This window comes from Bubalus kerabau, chromosome 14 (assembly GCF_029407905.1).
Source record: "Bubalus kerabau isolate K-KA32 ecotype Philippines breed swamp buffalo chromosome 14, PCC_UOA_SB_1v2, whole genome shotgun sequence".
Classification (NCBI taxonomy): Eukaryota; Metazoa; Chordata; class Mammalia; order Artiodactyla; family Bovidae; genus Bubalus; species Bubalus kerabau.
Genome location: NC_073637.1, coordinates 54,793,128 through 54,812,109, shown reverse-complemented (window position 1 = coordinate 54,812,109; position 18,982 = coordinate 54,793,128). Strand labels below are relative to the sequence as shown.

General features: G+C 36.1%; 1 long non-coding RNA gene across 1 annotated transcript in view; it reads right to left on the bottom strand.

The window, feature by feature from the left end:
• The window catches only part of LOC129627301 (uncharacterized), a 33,089-nt gene extending 15,533 nt beyond the window's left edge, over nucleotides 1–17,556 (bottom strand). The window contains exon 1 of the long non-coding RNA XR_008702532.1: nucleotides 17,467–17,556. This is a non-coding gene — a long non-coding RNA (uncharacterized LOC129627301). The remainder of the gene's footprint in view (nucleotides 1–17,466) is intronic.
• Between the last annotated feature and the right edge of the window lie 1,426 nt (nucleotides 17,557–18,982).

Here is an 18,982-nt window from a genome sequence, read left to right as displayed (position 1 = left end):
AGACATTATCTCTAGCTCAAAGTCAAATTTTACTTTTATTATTTCAAGGAAAATCCAGAGATTCTTACTATATTGTGGATTTCCTCTTGAATTTCAACAACAATGAAGAGCACTTACTTGATTAAAAAGTAATGGCCAGCTGCTGGAGGATTCTGTTGAGAATTTATAAAGAAAGACTAAATTTATCTAGGAAAAAAACTTGCCTGGAGTCTTTTCCAAATGAATCTAACATACAAATGTGGCAGAACTCCTGATAAATAACCCTAAACAAAGGAAACTCATATTAGCTTTTATTTCTCAGTTCAATTGGGATAGTAAGTACACACCAAGAAAAGTAAATGTATAACAAAAAATCAACATATTAAGCAGAGAAGACATCTACTCCTTGTAATAGATACCTTGAAATCCACATGCACCATCATAGAAAACAAACAAAGAAACATTTTTGACAATACAGAGAAAACAAATATAAAACAACAAAGAAATAAATGAATACTGTCATATTTTAAAGTCATGATACTTCTGGGAATCCCAAGAGCCATGATTCAAGATCCCAAATTATGATTCAAAAATCACCCTTACTCTCTCAAATTTCAAGGACCAACTGCTTTAACTATTTATCTTTAAAGGATAGAGTTTGATATACTTTGTTTTATTTTCCACCAAGAATTTGTATCCCAGTCTGTCTCTTCTTACATGACTTATCCAGTTCTATTAAAGGTCCCTTCTCACTCTACCATGAGTGATTGAAAGAAATTCTAAAATTCCGTCTTTTCAATACAATGTTGTCACTACTTCATGGTTCCTAGCTAGGACATACTTTCCTTTACTGTTTTTCTCAATCAGAGTCCTGGCTAGAAACAGATATGGACTATTTAGGGTAAGAAAAAATATTAATATTGCATTATTTACTAAACAAAAGCTCCAATAATTTGGCCACCTGATGTGAAGAACTGACTCCCTGGAAAAGACCCTGATGCTGGAAAAGATTGAGGGCAAGAGGAAAAGGGGACGACAGAGGATGAGATGGTTGGATGGCATCAATGACTCAATGGACATGAGTCTGAGCAAACTCCGAGTGATGGTGAAGGACAAGGAAGCCTGGCGTGCTGCATTCCATGGGGTCGCAAAGAGTCAGACATGACCTAGCAGCTGAACAACAAAGAACAAATATATTAAACAATAGACAGCATATTATACTGTGGTTCCAACCTTAGCAGCAAATGGTTAAAATAAGCAGCACCCCTAAAGTCTGAAGAGTCCAGGAGCGAGAGAAGTTTCCAGGCCTTGAAGAAGACAGCCACATGCAAAATTCTACCTAGGTAGGACCTTAGATTGAGGAATTTAGCCAACCTACGGGGACTGGAATGCAAAAGTAGGAAGTCAAGAAACGCCTGTAGTAACAGACAAATTTGGCCTTGGAATACGGAATGAAGCAGGGCAAAGTCTAATAGAGTTTTGCCAAGAAAATGCACTGGTTATAACGAACACCCTCTTCCACAAACACAAGAGAAGACTCTACACATGGACATCAACATATGGACAACACCAAAATCAGATTGATTATTTTCTTTGCAGCCAAAGATGGAGAAGCTCTATACAGTCAGCAAAAACAAGACCAGGCGCTGACTGTGGCTCAGACCATGAACTCCTTATTGCAAATTCAGACTGAAATTGAAGAAAGTGGGGAAAACCATTAGACCGTTCAGGTATGACCTAAATCAAATCCCTTTTGATTATACAGTGGAAGTGAGAAATAGATTTAAAGGACTAGATCTGATAGATAGAGTGCCTGATGAATTATGGACTGAGGTATGTGACATTGTACAGGAGACAGGGATCAAGACCATCCCCATGGAAAAGAAATGCAAAAAAGCAAAATGGCTGTCTGGAGAAGCCTTAAAAATAGCTGTGAAAAGAAGAGAAGCAAAAGGCAAAGGAGAAAAGTAAAGATATAAGCATCTGAATGCAGAGTTCCAAGGAATAGCAAGAAGAGAAAAGAAAGCCTTCCACAATGATCAATGCAAAGAAATAGAGGAAAACAACAGAATGAGAAAGACTAGAGATCTTGTCAAGAAAATTAGAGATACCAAAGGAACATTTCATGCAAAGATGGGCTCGATAAAGGACATAAATGGTATGGACCTAACAGAAGCAGTAGATATTAAGAAGAGGTGGCAAGAATACACAGAAGAACTGTACAAAAAAGATCTTCACGACTAAGATAATCATGATGGTGTGATCACTCACCTAGAGCCAGACATCCTGGAATGTGAAGTCAAGTGGGCCTTAGAAAGCATCACTATAAACATAGCTAGTGGAGATGATGGAATTCCAGTTGAGCTACTCTAAATCCTGAAAGATGATGCTGTGAAAGTGCTGCACTCAATATGCCAGCATATTTGGAAAACTCAGCAGTGGCCATAGGACTGGAGAAGGTCAGTTTTCATTCCAATCCCAAAAAAGGCAATGCCAAAGAATGCTCAAACTACCACACAATTGCACTCATCTCACACGCTAGTAAAGTAATGCTCAAAATTCTCCAAGCCTGGCTTCAGTAATACGAGAACCGTGAACTTCCAGATGTTCAACCTGGTTTTAGAAAAGGCAGAGGAACGAGAGATCAAATTGCCAACATCCGCTGGATCATCGAAAAAGCAAGAGAGTTCTAGAAAAACATCTATTTCTGCTTTATTGACTATGCCAAAGCCTTTGACTGTGTGGATCACAATAAACTGTGGAGAATTCTGAAAGAGAAGGGAATACCAGACCACCTGACCTGCCTCTTGATAAATTTGTATGCAGGTCAGGAAGCAACTGTTAGAACTGGACATGGAACAACAGACTGGTTCCAAATAGGAAAAGGAGTACGTCAAGGCTGTATATTGTCACCCTGCTTATTTAACTTATATGCAGAGTACATCATGAGAAACACTGGGCTGGAAGAAGCACAAGCTGGAATCAAGATTGCCAGGAGAAATATCAATAACCTCAGATATGCAGATGACACCTCCCTTATGGCAGAAAGTGAAGAGGAACTAAAAAGCCTCTTGATGAAAGTGAAAGTGGAGAGTGAAAAAGTTGGCTTAAAGCTCAATATTCGGAAGACAAAGATCATGGCATCTGGTCCCATCACTTCATGGCTAATCGATGGGGAAACAGTGTCAGACTTTATTTTTTGGGGCTCCAAAATCACTGCAGATGGTGACTGCAGCCATGAAATTAAAAGACACTTACTCCTTGGAAGGAAAGTTATGACCAACCTAGATAGCATATTCAAAAGCAGAGACATGACTTTGCTAACAAAGGTCCGGCTAGTCAAGGCTATGGTTTTTCCAGTGGTCAGGTATGGATGTGAGAGTTGGATTGTGAAGAAAGTTGAGCGCCTAAGAATTGATGGTTTTGAACTGTGGTGTTGGAGAAGACTCTTGAGAGTCCCTTGGACTGCAAGGAGATCCAACCAGTCCATTCTGAAGGAGATCAGCCCTGGGATTTCTTTGGAAGGAATGATGCTAAAGCTGAAACTCTAGTACTTTGACCACCTCATGCAAAGAGTTGACTCATCGGAAAAGACTCTGATGCTGGGAGGGATTGGGGCAGGAGGAGAAGGGGACGACAGAATATGGTATGGCTGGATGTCATCACTGGCTCGATGGATGTGAGTCTGAGTGAACTCTGGGAAATGGTGATGGACAGGGAGGCCTGCCGTGCTGTGATTCATGGGGTCTCAAAGAGTCGGACACGACTAAGCAACTGAACTGAACTGAAGGCAATTTGGGTGAAAAAGAAACTACTGAATACTTTAACTTATTATTCCCTGTCTTACCATTCTCTTCTGCCCTTCCGCAGCAGCAAATCAAGCCTGAGAGAAGAGGACAAAGGGAATGTCTTGATTTAGCCTCCATGAGGCAGATCCATGGGGACCTAGAACACGGTGAATTGGGGCAGAGAGAATAAGACTAGATCCAAATGGATAAATGGAAGCTATCTTGTAGAGGTTTAGGGGTAACATTATGGTAGTTCTTATTGATGGGCTTGAGTAATTATGAATGTCAGATTAGAAAAGTGAAGGTATATGTAAATTTGATCATTTCCAAGCTCTCTATGAAAGCCTTAGATAAACTCCTTCAAAAGGGTTTCCTTTCATCAATGTCCTTGGCTTTTATTTTTTTAATTTTTTATCTAGACTTAATTTCATCATATACAACAATATAACTGTTTCAAACCATACTTCTGGACACACAGGATTTATTATCACAAGATTCATTCCCTCTTCCTTACATATATTTCTCAAAGTCAGAATTAATATTCCTGAAATAACAAACAGAAGGCTTCATCAGAAATATGCATGGGGCATGAAGTGACCACTTGGAAGTCTTCCCACCAGATACACCTCCATATTCACCCGCTTGGCCTTAGGTAGCTGTAGCTTACAACACACATACATAAGCACAAGCGTGCTCACTCACCCACAGTCACACACACACACGCACACACACATGGAAAATGATTCAATTTATCTAAGACAGCACAGTACAAATTGTAAAGAGGGAAAGAAACATTTTCCCAACTGGGACATAGTCAGATCCCATAATTATCAAAGTCAGCTCCGTCATAATGTTGTTTCATTTATTTATCTCCAACTGCCCCTTGTATTCAAACCTTGCCTTCTTGGGCCTAGAGAGAATAAGAAATGCATGCATTATTGAATCACATACAGCAGAAGATTGCTTATCTAGGAGACAGAACACCAGACTCATCCAAATAACATAATCAAGGACAACTTTTGCTGATCATTCATTTAAAACAACACATAATAAAAACAAAGTATCTAAATAATCGAAGAATTATATTCTTTACAGCACATTGTATGGTAATGTCATCTTTTGCTCACTGTGAATGACCACTTAGGAATATCGCTGTGGCTCCATTTTTTTTTTTTTTTTTACTATTTTTTAATATTTACTATGGGAGTTGAGAAATACAGACCACGCAAATGGAGGAATTGGTTATTTTGGAGTCAAACTGAAAATGCTAATGTCCTAACCATCATAAGTAATAAACAAAGTACTAATTAGATATATTGCTAAGTCACTTCAGTCGTGTTCGACTCTGTGCAACCCCATAGACAGCAGCCCACCAGGCTTCCCCGTCCCTGGGATTCTCCAGGCAGGAACACTGGAGTGGGTTGCCATTTCCTTCTCCAATGCATGAAAGTGAAAAGTGAAAGTGAAGTCACTCAGTTGTGTCTGACCCTCAACCACCCCATGGACTGCAGCCTTCCAGGCTCCTCCATCCATGGGATTTTCCAGGCAAGAGTACTGGAGTGGGATGCCATTGCCTTCTCTATTAGATATATTACTTCTTTACAAATTATATGTTACTACCTTCTTATAAATTAACAATTCTTATGAGTCAAATACTTATAATCAAAAAGAATTTTCCATAAATATAAATAATATATGCATGTGTGCTAATTCACTTCAGTCATATCTGACTCTTTGCAACCCAATGGACTATAGCCTGCCAAGCTACAGACTGTCTGTGGGATTCTGCAGGAAAGAATACTGAAGTGGGTTGCCATGCCTTCCACCAGGAGATCTTCCTGACCCAGGAATTCAAACTGTGTCTTTTAAGTCTCCTGCATTGGCAGGCAGGTTTTTTACCACTAGTGCCACCTGTGAGTCAAAGTCGCTCAGTCGTGTCAGGTTCTTTGCAACCCCATGGACTATACTGTCCATGGAATTCTCCAGGCCAGAATACTAAAGTAGGTAGCCTTTCCCTTCTCCAGGGGATCTTCCCAACCCAGGACTCGAACCCAGGTCTCCTGCATTGCAGGCGGATTCTTTACTAGCTCAAGCCACAGGGAAGCCCAGTGACACCTGAATAGGCCATAAATAATATTTATTTGCTATTATTGAGGGCTATTATATATCAGTTTAATGATATGTATTAAAATTCAGATTGCCTGAGTAAGATATAAGAGTAAAACAATTATTTCTAGGTCACTGAATAGTTTATATAATATTCAAGGTTTTTACTTAATGTTTTAAGAAATTTTTTTATTTCATGGGAAATATGGCAATAGTTAATACATTGTTCAGTTGATTTGTATATTTCTATTTAACATGATTATTTATCACATATATATTTTCAAACACATTTGCTTCTTATTACATCCCATATTCTATGTTATGTACCATGCTTCATGTAATAAGTCTTTTTTCAAAATTACTGTAGTTTTGGAGTTAAGAAAGATAGGTTTAAAGGAATAAAAGATCTCTTAAATTTCAGATTAAATACTTTAAAGTTCTTTTTATTTTACTGACTGCTTCTAAACAGTCAGAGCTATTTCAAATTTTGAAATAATTGCTTTGTACTTATATAGAGGTCTCTGTGAAGAGGGAAAAGCATTCCATTTTTTTTTTTTTAATGTACGAGATCTATATACAGGGAATGTAACACAAGCCATTTATAAAGATACATTTATTTATTGTTGAGGAGTCTTTACCTATATTGAAGTCTAGAACTTATCACTGTGAACAAAAAAAGCCTTCTACTTCTAGAGCCAGCAGATGAGCTTAACATCAATTATTGTTCTTCCTTCTTAAGGTAATCAAAGGTAGTAACATGCAAACATGAGCACTGCACCTTGACTCTGTCATGTGATAGTCATCTGTTTTTGGAAAATAACTTCTCTGAAACTCAGTTTCAATCATTCATTTATTCTAAAATCTTTGATTGAGAAGCTACCAGGTGTAGCAGCTACAGTGGTGTTCTTGCGAGTTTGCTTTTGTTGTGGTAGGAGATATCATGCAATAGATTACACTTTAGTCATTTAATCATATGCTGTAAAAAGCAGGTATTGAGAACTTAGAGAGCATATGACACATATATAATTTTTACTGAAGTCAGGGAAACTGTCTTTTATTCTTTATTTAGATTTTGGAAGAAACAAATTTCACTGCACTATTATTCTGAGACAGTCTATCACCATCACTTTTGTAAACAACACAGAATTTCAGCGTTAGCATTTCCAGCATGCCTCATAATCCACAATCTGAACCAGCCTATTAAACAAATGCAAGGGGCATGATACTCATTTTAAAAGCACTTGTAAACAGATGGGATTTTTCATGTGTATGTAACACAACATGAATACTTCTGAGCTTGTATTTTTCTGGTTGCACAGAATAATAATTTTAAAACCACAACAAGTAATTATAAGTAGTTTCTGGACATTCCTAGCCACTCACTTTTGGAGTCATGCCAAAAATGTAAGCATTGCTGGGAAATGGCAGTGAAGGGATGGCAGGGTTCTAATATGGTCTCCAGTCAATCTTTAAGTCAAAAATGGTTTTGAGGTTTATATTAACTCTATCATATCACCCTTTCAAGTGTTCTGTGTTTCTTCTATTTCCTTGACATCTAATTAATTGATGTAGGAATATTTTTATAAACTATAAGAATTTTTCTTACTAGAAAACAGGCTACTAGTGCCATCAAGTGCCTTCTGCACCCCTGAGCCAGCCGACCTTCTCTCTGTCTTTCAGCCTAGGTTAATCTCTCACTGTTTTTTTTTTTTTTTCTTCTGCCGTGCCATGTGGCATACAGGATCTTAGTTCCCTGACTAGGGATTGAACCTGCACCACCTGCAGTAGAAGCACAAAGTGTTAGACACTGCACCACCAGGGAAGTCCCTTACTATTCTTTTTTTTTTTAAAATTGGAGGCTAATTACTTTACAATATTGTAGTGGTTTTGGCCACAGATTGACATGAATCAGCCATGGGTGTACATGTTTCCCCTGTCCTGAACCCCCCTCCCACCTCCCTCCCCATTCCATCCCTCAGGGTTGTCCCAGTGCACCAGCTTTGAGTGTCCTGTTTCATGCATCGAACTTGGACTGGTGATCTCTCACATATGGTCATATACATATTTCAATGTTATTCTCTGAAATCATCCCACCCTTGCCTTCTCCCACAGAGTCCAAAATGTTGTTCTTTATATCTGTGCTTCTTTTGCTGTCTCACATATAGGTTCATCATTACCATCTTTCTAAACTCCATATATACGTGTTAGTATACTGTATTGGTGTTTTTCTTTCTGACTTACTTCACTCTGTATAATAGTGAGAGGGTAACAGGTAGGAAAGCCAGGGGTCTCCAAATGGAGGAAATAGCCTGCAAATGTCAGACATTTTTATCTCTCTTAAGCGCCAGGAGGAAACAAACTAGCGATATTTTTTTCCTTCTCTATACAACTTTAAAAGGAGGTTTCTCTTAAAATACTGTGTTGCCATAATGACAACTGGTTTCACCTGAAGTTAAGTATTCTCAAACCTAGAGATAACCAATGCCTTTTTCTTATGGAAATGTTTGTCTTAAGCTATGCTAATGTACGGAGAAGGCAATGGCACCCCACTCCAGTACTCTTGCTTGGAAAATCCCATGGACAGAGGAGCCTGGTAGGCTGCAATCCATGGGGTCGCACAGAGTCGGACATGACTGAAGTGACTTAGCATAGCATATACTAATGTACTATGCATTTACCCCCAAACTCTGTCTTCAAGTTGGTTCCACCTCTTGGCTCAGAACCTATTTGACAAACCAGTATGTTATACTCAGATGTTGTTCCCCTAATTTATGTAAATTAAACTATTTTTATGGTGGTCTGCTCTTCTTCAAGATTCAAGTTAATCATTTTATGGCCCAGGATAAACCATTTGGTGCCAAGATTATCCCAAAATGCATCTTATGGATGAGGGGCCTGGTGCCATTCTGAGTTTTAAGACATTCCTTTCTTTCATTCAGACTGCTAGTGACTATATAACATCCAGCTGAAGACTAGCAGGGGGGTACTCTTTCTGCCCCCTTCTGATGCCTATGTCAGAAGCTTTCTCTATCTCCTTTATACTTTAATAAAACTTTATTACACAAAAGCTCTGAGTGATTAAGCTTTGTCTCTGGCCCTGGATTGAATTCTTCTCCTCCAGGGGCCAAGAATCCCGGTGTCCTTGCGTGATTCAATAACAACCTTTCTATAGGCTCCAGTTTCATCCACCTCATTAGAACAGATTCAAATGTGTTCTTTTTAATAGGTGAGTAATATTTTATTCTGTATATGTACCACTGCTTTCTTATCCATTCATGTGCTGATGGACATCTATGTTGCTTCCATGTCCAAGCTATTGTAAACAGTGCTGTGATGAACACTGGGGTACACATATCTCTTTCAATTCTGATTTCCTCAGTGTGTATGCCCAACCATGGGGTTGCTGGGTCATATGGCAGTTCTATTTCCAGTTTTTTAAGGAATCTCCATGCTGTTCTCCATAGTGGCTGTACTAGCTTTGCATTCCCATCAACAGTGTAAGAGGGTTCTCTTTTCTCCACACCCTCTTCAGCATTTATTGTTTGTACACTTTTTGATAGCAGCTATTCTGACTGGAGTGAGATCGTACCTCATTGTGGTTTTGATTTTCATTTCTCTGATACTGAGTCATGTTGAGCATCTTTTCATGTGTTTGTTAGCCATCAGTGTGTCTTCTTCAGTGAAATATCTGATCAGTTCTTTGGCCCATTTTTTGATTGGGTCATTTATTTTTCTGGTATTGAGCTGCATGAGCTGCTTGTATATTTTTGAGATTAATTATTTTTCAGTTGCTTCATTTGCTATTATTTTCTCCCATTCTGAAGTCTATCTTTTCACCTTGCTTATAGTTTCCTTTATTGTGCAAAAGCTTTTAAGTTTAATTATGTCCCATTTGTTTATTTTTGCTTTTATTTCCATTATTCTGGGAGGTGGGTCATAGAGGATCCTGCTGTGATTTATGTCAGAGAGTGTTTTGTTTATGTTTTCCTCTAGGAGTTTTATGGTTTCTGGTCTTACACTTAGATCTTTAATCCATTTTGAGTTGATTTTTCTGTACAGTGTTATAAAGTGTCCTAGTTTCATTTTTTCACAAGTGGTTGACCAGTTTTCCCAGCACCAGTTGTTAAAGAGATTGTCTTCTCCGTTGTATATTCTTGCCTCCTTTGTCAAAGATCAGGTGTCCATAGATGCATGGATTTATCTCTGGGCTTTCTATTTTGTTCTATTGATCTATATGTCTGTCTTTGTGCCAGTACCATACTGTCTTGATGACTGTGGCTTTGTAGTAAAGTCAAGTCAGGCAGGTTGATTCCTCCAGTTCCATTCTTCTTTCTCAAGATTGCTTTGACTATTCAAGGTTTGTTGTATTTCCATACAAATTGGGAAATTGTTTATTCTAGTTCCATGAAAAATTCCACTGGTAACTTGATAAGGATTGCATTGAATCTATAGATTGCTTTGGGTAGTATACTCATTTTCACTATATTAATTCTTCCAATCCATGAACATGACATATTTCTCCATCTATTTGTGTCATCTTTGATTTCTTTCATCAGTGTGTTACAGTTTTGTATATATAGGTCTTTTGTTTCTTTAGGTAGATTTATTTCTAAGTATTTCATTATTTTTGTTGCAATAGTGAATGGGATAAATGAAAAAGAAACAAAAGAGAATATAGCAAAAATAAAACTAAAAGCTGGTTCTTTGAGAAGATAAATAAAATAGACAAACCATTAGTCAGACTCATCAAGAAAAGAGAGAAGAATCAAATCAACAAAATGAAAATGGAGAAAACACAACAGACAACACAGAATTACAAAGGATCATAAGAGATTACTATCAGCAACTATACGACAGTGAAATGGACAGCTTGGAAGAAATGGATAAATTCTTAGAAAAGTATAACCTAGACAGCACATTAAAAAGCAAAGACAATACTTTGCTGACAAAGGCCCATCTAGTCAAGACTATGGTTTTTCCAATGGTCATGTATGGATGTGAGAATTGGACTATAAAGAAAGTTGAGTGCCAAAGAATTGATGCTTTTGAACTGTAGTGTTGGAGAAAATTCTTGAGAGTCCCTTGGACTGCAAGGAGATCCAACCAGTCCATCCTAAAGGAGATCAGTCCTGGGTGTTCATTGGAAGGTCTGATGTTGAAGTTGAAACTCCAATACTTTGGCCACCTGATGTGAAGAGCTGATTCATTTGAAAAGACCCTGATGCTGGGTAAAATTGAGGGCAGGAGGAGAAGGGGATGACAGAAGATGAGATGGTTGGATGGCATCACCGACTCAATGGACATGAGTTTGGGTGGGCTCTGGGAGTTGGTGTTGGACAGGGAAGCCTGGCGTGCTGCAGCTCATGGGGTTGCAAAGAGTCGGATGCAACTGAGCAACTGAACTGGACTGATAGCTTTCCAAAACTGAACCAGGAAAAAATAGAAAATCTTAACAGACCCATCACAAGCATGGAAATTGAAACTGTAATCAAAAATCTTCCAACAAACAAAAGCCCAGGACTAGATGAATTCTACCAAAAATTCAGAGGAAGGCTAACACCTAGCCTACCTTCCAGAAACTTGCAGAGGAAGGTAAACTTTCAAACTCATTCTATGAAGCCACCATCACCCTAACACCAAAACCAGACAAAGATGACACAAAAAAAGAAAACTATAGGTCAATATCACTGATGAACATATGCAAAAATCCTCAACAAAATTCTAGTAAACAGAATCCAACAATATATTCAAAAGATCATGCATCATGACCAAGTGGGCTTTATCCAGGGATGCAAGGATTCTTCAATATTTGCAAATCACTCAATGTGATACATGACATTAACAAATTGAAAGATAAAAACCATATGATTATCTCAATAGATGCAGAGAAAGCCTTTGACAAAATTCAACATCCATTTCTGATAAAAAAAAAAAAAAAACGCTCCAGAAAACAGGCATAGAAGGAATATACCTCAAACTAATAAAAACCATATATGATAAAGCCACAGCAAACATTATCCTCAATGGTGAAAAACTGAAAGCATTTCCCCTAAAGTCAGGACCAAGACAAGGGTGCCCACTCTCACCACTACTATTCAACATAATTTTGGAAGTTTTAGCCACAGCAATCAGAGAAGAAAAAGAAATAAAAGGAATCCAGATTGGAAAAGAAGAAGTAAAACTCTGTTTGCAGATGACATGATCCTCTATATAGAAAACCCTGAAGACACCATCAGAAAATTACTAGAGCTAATCAATGAACATAGTTAAGTTTCAGGATATAAAATTAACACACACAAATCCCTTGCATTCCTATACACTAACAATGAGAGAACAGAAAGAGATATTAAGGAAACAATCCCATTTACCTTACTATTCTTTTTTTTTTAATTCTATTTATTTTTAAACTTTACAGTATTCTATTGGTTTTGCCAAATATTGAAATGAATCTGCCACAGGTATACTATTCTTAATACACATCTTCCTTCATGTGTTTTCACCTTGAGGAAAAAAAGTGCTTTAAACTTTGCCACAATTCATCCCTGTCATGAAATCATAAGTGAATGTAGTGAATAACTAAGTACAAATTGAATTGGGAAAAGGAGAGGAAAATGTGAAATTTTGAGTTCTGGACACTAATCTATCTATAATCTTTTCAAGCTAATCTTTAAAATATTTTGAGATATAAAATTATTAATTCATGATAGTTGAGGTTAAGATAATTGCAGTCTTGTAGAGTTGTGCATTTGAAGAAATTTAAAAAAGTAAACTATTACTCCAACAAAATTGTATATGGGCTTGGTCTATTATGAGGGGTTCTAATAAAGAAGTCTTCATTTTATTTGACAGTTATACTTAGGAAGTGAAAAATGAATATGCAAAGGAATCATTATGTCCATATACATAACTATAGAATTACTGGGCCTTCTTAGAAGGTCTAATACACTTCAGATCTTAAGAATAAGAGGATTCGAGTTAAATGGGGTTTGTGTTTGGTCTATAACTATACAGAAAATAAATATCTAAGAAATATAAGAAAGGAATTTGGTACAGAGTTAATCTTTTAAATAATATGCTATTTTTCTCCCCAAGGCATTCCAGATAGGAAGAAGTGTCTTTAACATCATAAAACTTGCTTTCCTCTATTCACATTGTATCAAAACTTCATGGCCAAGTGTTACTTAAATAGTCTGCTGTTTGCAAACTTTTTACAACGTTGTCTTATTTGTGATGTTTCCCTTGTCACATGATTTACAAATTTTATAGTCTGACACCAAATGTTTGATGAAAACAAATTAAAAAAAAAAACTCTCAAATTATTATCTGAATGTTTTGTGCATAAATTGATAAAATTATACAAAGATTTATATTATACAAGGACAGTTTTTTTTTTTTTTTCTTTTTAAATCTCTATATAGTTAGAACTTGGACATGGGAAGAGTCATGTTTCTCCAAGAGTAGGCAGAGACACCCTCGGCAGGAGATTGATAACTGAAACAAGTAGTAGTGAGTATGGATGCAGTTCATTAGTCACAGGGAAACCAAATAGGAGACTATTGATGGAGCATAACCTCACGAAAAATATGAAGGAAATAGCCAAGAGTTTTTGCCAACTTTGAGATCAGAATCATCAATTGTCAATGATTACACTGCTATATTCTTATTCTAATCACTATATTCAAAGTCTTATCTTCAAAAAAAGCATGTAATAGTAAAAGAACTTTCTTTCCTTCCTTCCTTATGCCTTTTCTAATTTTATTCTTCGTCCATCTATTCAGTGCTTATTTAGCAGAGAATTTGATGCTATTGTCATCATCCTAACCAAAGTTAGAATATGATTGTCTTTTTTACTAAACATCTTAAAAATATGAAGAATAGGCACTTTGTAAGAGGAGAAAATAAACGATTTTTTAAGTTTCTATTTTTCCAGTTCATTTTAAGAAGAAAGCATAGTGATTAGATCTACAGGAGTGAATTTTTTTTTTCATATTTTTAAACATTTTAAAGCTAGAGGCTGAAGGAAAAGTACTAGATCTCTCATGAGATAATGCATCCTTACATGTTTTCTAGCCTTATTTCTTCATCAAAGAAAGTTTGGATGAGGAAAAGGAACTCAACCTCCCAAAGCTTTGTGATTCACCTATCACTAATTTAAAAGAGCATTACTCATTCTGTTTCATAGGCTACACCAAGGAGATGTTTTACTGCATGTCCTTTAATCAGTGAATGTGAGGTGAGGCCCTCCCATGAGGTTAAAAGTGAGTACAGAGAAAAAGAATATATAATTTTCAGATTCATAGCTCCTCAGATTTGTTAGAAAGGCTTAACTACTCATTACAGTGGATTGTCCCATATTTAATTTCCTGAGGTTTTCATTTTTAATATAGTTTGACATATATTTTATTACTTTTCAAATCCTAGACATATATTTTATTACTTCTCCTACAAGCAAATTGTTTTTCATGTGTGTGATTTACTAAGTATAATATTTTAAGATATATTGCTTTTATAAATATTCTCAGTCTTAATTTAGTTTAAGAAAAATTTTTCACAATTTGGAAAACCATGAAAAAAATGAGGGAACTCTGCTGGATGAAGAGAGTCCAAGCTAAGGTAAGAATTAGTACAAAATCTTTGAGGTAAGGGTAGGGATGAATAGAGAATTATGGAAGGAACTTCTTGTCTAATTCTGGCTTAAGCCACTTGCACCATATTAATTTAGAATCTAAGTAAATTAGTTACAATGATGAATGCAACTAAGCCCATAAATTAAAAAAAAATTATACCTACATATTTTAATTATTTTTTTGTTAACTCTATTAGGTTATCTTCATCTTTCAACTGACTATACTATCTTAGATTATCTACCATGACAATGAGTCAAAAATCCTTGCAATGTAATTTTTTGACCAATATCTAGGCTTTTATTCTGTTCCTTTGGTTGTTTTAAATCTTTTTACCTATGCCTATTCTTCTAACTCCGGAGAAGGCACTGGCACCCCACTCCAGTACTCTTGCCTGGAAAATCCCATGGACGGAGGAGCCTGGTAGGCTGCAGTCCATGGGGTCGCTAAGAGTCAGACTAGACTGAGTGACTCACTTTCACTTTTCACTTTCATGCATTGGAGAAGGAAATGGTAACCCACTCCAGTGTTCTTGCCTGGAGAATCTCAGGGACAGGGGAACCCGGTGGGCTGCCGTCTATGGGGTTGCACAGAGTGGGGTAAAACTGAAGCGACTTAGCTGCAGCAGCAGCATTCTTCTAACTCATTCTTTACTTCTATTCATCTAGAATGAGCACAGCTATAGTTTTACTACATTTTGCCTTTTCTAACTGCAGAGAATGAAATAGCTGGATGGCATCACTGATATAAAGACATGAAGTTGGCCTAACTTCAGGAGATGGTGAGGAACAGAGAAGCCTGGCATGCTGCAGTCTCTGGGGTTGCAAAGAGTTGAACACAACTAGGTGACTGAACAACTATAACAACTGCAGAGTAAAGCCCAGAGGCTCTGAAGTCACACTAAAAAGTGAAGTCGCTCAGTTGTGTCCAACTCTTTGCGACCCCGTGGACTGTAGCCCACCAGGTTCCTCCATCCATAGGATTCTCCAGGCAAGAATACTGGAGTGCGTTGCCATTTCCTTCTCCAGGGGAATCTTCCTGACCGAGGGATCGAACCCAGGCCTCCCGCATTGCGTGCAGACGCTTTAACCTCTGAGCCACACACCAACTTGAGTTCAAATATACAGGTAAACAAAGTCATGAATCTTGATACAATTTAGTTTCCACTTTAGGAAAAAACAAATGTAAACATTTACTTCAAACACTGTTAGAAGGCTGGAAAGAAAAATATTTCTTAATAGGGTGTTCTATATGTGTCTTTCATTTTGGTATAGATTTATATAACATACACTACTAACAATGAGTGAATTAAGGTTCAGATAGACTGATTATAGTTTTGGAGCTGGGATAAAGCCTAAATCTTTGCTGCTGCTGCTGCTGCTAAGTCGCTTCTGTCGTATCTGACTCTGTGCGACCCCATAGATGGCAGCCCACCAGGCTCCCCCATCCCTGGGATTCTCCAGGCAAGAATACTGGAGTAGTGGGTTGCCATTTGCTTTTCCAATGCATGAAAGTGAAAAGTGAAAGTGAAGTCGCTCTGTCGTGTACTCTAAGTGACCCCATGGACTGCAGCCTACCAGGCTCCTCCGTCCATGGGATTTTCCAGGCAAGAATACTGGAGTGGGTTGCCACTCCAGGTCAATTAAACTTGACCTCAAGTTTAATTTTCTTTCTATTACATCATCATGATGATATTACATATCCAGTGATAACTTCTTTTTTGTAAAATTGATTTATAATATAGAAATATTTTAAGGTGCAGAAAACTCCACAAATCCCATTTGCTTTAAATCCATATGCCCAGAGACTATGTATAAAATATTTTGATGTATATCCTTGGACAAATCTTTGTATACTTACTTTTGAAAAGTAAAACTCTATGAAATTAAATAGCTTGCCTTTTACTATTTTCATCATACATATGTTTAACATTTGTCTTTCCACGATACATTAGATACATTCCTGCAAAATAAATATTATTACTTGCATAGCAATCTATAATATGGAAAAATCTTTCCAAATTCAAAAAATTTTAAACATTGCTTTGGTAAATTTCTTGTACCTATCAATCACAAATTCTTTAAGATAATTCCAGATAAGAGTTCACTGTTAAATATATAGAAGAGAGCTGGTTTTAAGGCTTATTCTTTGAATTACACTTGAGAAAGATCAATTATGCAAATATCTTTTAAACCATTTTCCTATTGTTTGATTAAAGTATTTCAACTTTAAATTTTTATTGATAGATAAATTCTGGACTTTTTCCCTTGGAAAGCAACATGCACTCAGTGGAATAAAAATGCCACAGTTTTTCATTTCATTTTTTGCACAGTAAAATGTAATTCTCTTGGATCTTACTTCCCTAAGAGATTATCTTGAGAAATACAAGTTTAGGCAATTGTTTCCTTAATGTAAGAACAAATGAATGAACTTTAGATACTTCTTATTTTCTGCAGTTTTTAAACTATAAGGATTTTTAGTGTTTTGCAAGTGAGAGCATAAGTTATCTACGTTGTTTTATTTTGTTAATAAAGACACATTATATCATAAATTCAATCATCCCCTAGCATAATTTCCTATTTCTCTTATAATACTAAAAAATAAAAGTAATAGTAGAATAGTGTCTTATAAGGAACACAATTTTTGACTATCAGTAAGCAAAACATTTTTTAAATTTTTAAAAAAAGATTCTCTTTTGCAAACAGCCTGCATAGCGGAGTGTTTAGCATAAAAGAAATGTTCAGCTTTATTAGATACTTATGTGAATATCAATATGTCTATAACTAATCTCTCGTATTTTCCCTCAAACTTTCTTATCAGTATTTATCCTCTTGGCATCTCCATTTATCTGATTACTGGGACACAAAATCTTGTAACATTAAATCTTATTTATTTTGTACCCCTTTGTCAAACCATGAGCAAATTCTGATGTAACTGGCTTTGAAATATATCCTGAATTTGATTCTTACCTTCAGTACAAATCATCTCCAACTGGGACCTCAGCCATCCTCTCCTATCTAGTCTCACTGTGGTGACTCTAGGTCACCACAGTTTTCTCTAGGTCAGTTCACCCAAGTGACACCTTTTGAACTTAAAATAGATTATGTCATTACCTTGATCAAACCTTCAAAGGCTTCTCATCCAACTTAACATAAAATCCAGATTCCTTCTGCAGCAAAAGTCTCCACATGATCCTTGGTTTCATCATTCATAAAATGTGGAAAATAGTAGTATATACTCCCTAACTCTCCTGTGAGGACTGACTTGAGATAATGCATATGAGGAACTCAGCACATGACAAGCCTGCATAATTATGAGATAATACTTTTACCTGTTCTTCATAAAATAATGGTGATTTATTTTAATCAAGGAAAGTAAAGAGAATATAGATGTCTTCTACTTAAATCTAGGCTATGATTTACAGTGGGAATTCAGGTTTGTTTGTTTTTTTTTAACTGAAAAATGTAGAAATTGAAAGATCATGGACACACAGTCAAAAGACCAAAGTTTAAATTCTGTCTTCACTTCTTATTAGCTAAGTGGCCTTGAGTAGTTTACCTAATATTCTTGGCACTTTCAATATTTCAGGCCCATCTCTAGACTCCAAAACCATTACTTAGGTTTACTTAAAAGATTTAAAAAAAAAAAAAAAAAAAACTCTATGTAACTATTCAGCTATAGCTTTTAAAAATATTTAGAAACATTATAAACCACATATAGATGTTTTTTACTACAGTGGGGGATATATTTTTTTCTATGCCTGAAGTATGGTGGTTTCAATATTACTCTAGAGTCTTATAACTAATTAATCTCTACTCACATCTCAAGTAAAAGCATAGTTTCTCTTAGTTTTTGTTACACTACCATTTTAATAACTTACTGGAAGTAATTTAGAATGCAGAACATTTCAAAACTTCTGTATGACAGTAAAAACAAGTCTGTATTTTCAAATGGTGCATGTGAAGCTTTGACATGCAGCAGCCTTTATCTAGTATCTTTATATTGTTTTATATTGTGTGTTGTCTGTCACATAAGAAGAATGACCTTTGAAAATGAAATTACTAGATAATAAATAGTAGGTTAGAAAAGTATAAAATGTTTGTACTGTATCCATGTAAAAATATGGGGCAGAAGAGAAATACTGAGGTAACATTATTTTATACCTAACATGATTCAGAATAGTTTAAAATGTTGTCATATCAGAGTAATGAAAATGTTATTATTTGTATAAGTTGAATGAGTAGCTGACTGGTTATCCCTTTTCAATATAAAAAGTAAATACTCTCTATTATGCAGAACATAAAAGGATTTGTAAAATTTTATTTTTTATTCTGATCTCTATAAAATATACATATAAAGTCAGAGTCTCAAACTGATATTGGGTATAGGTTATCTAAAACTAAAGAATTATTATACAACAGCAATTTTTAAAAATAATAGCTTAGTGAACTGATAGCTGATACTTTTTCATATTAAAAACTTAAA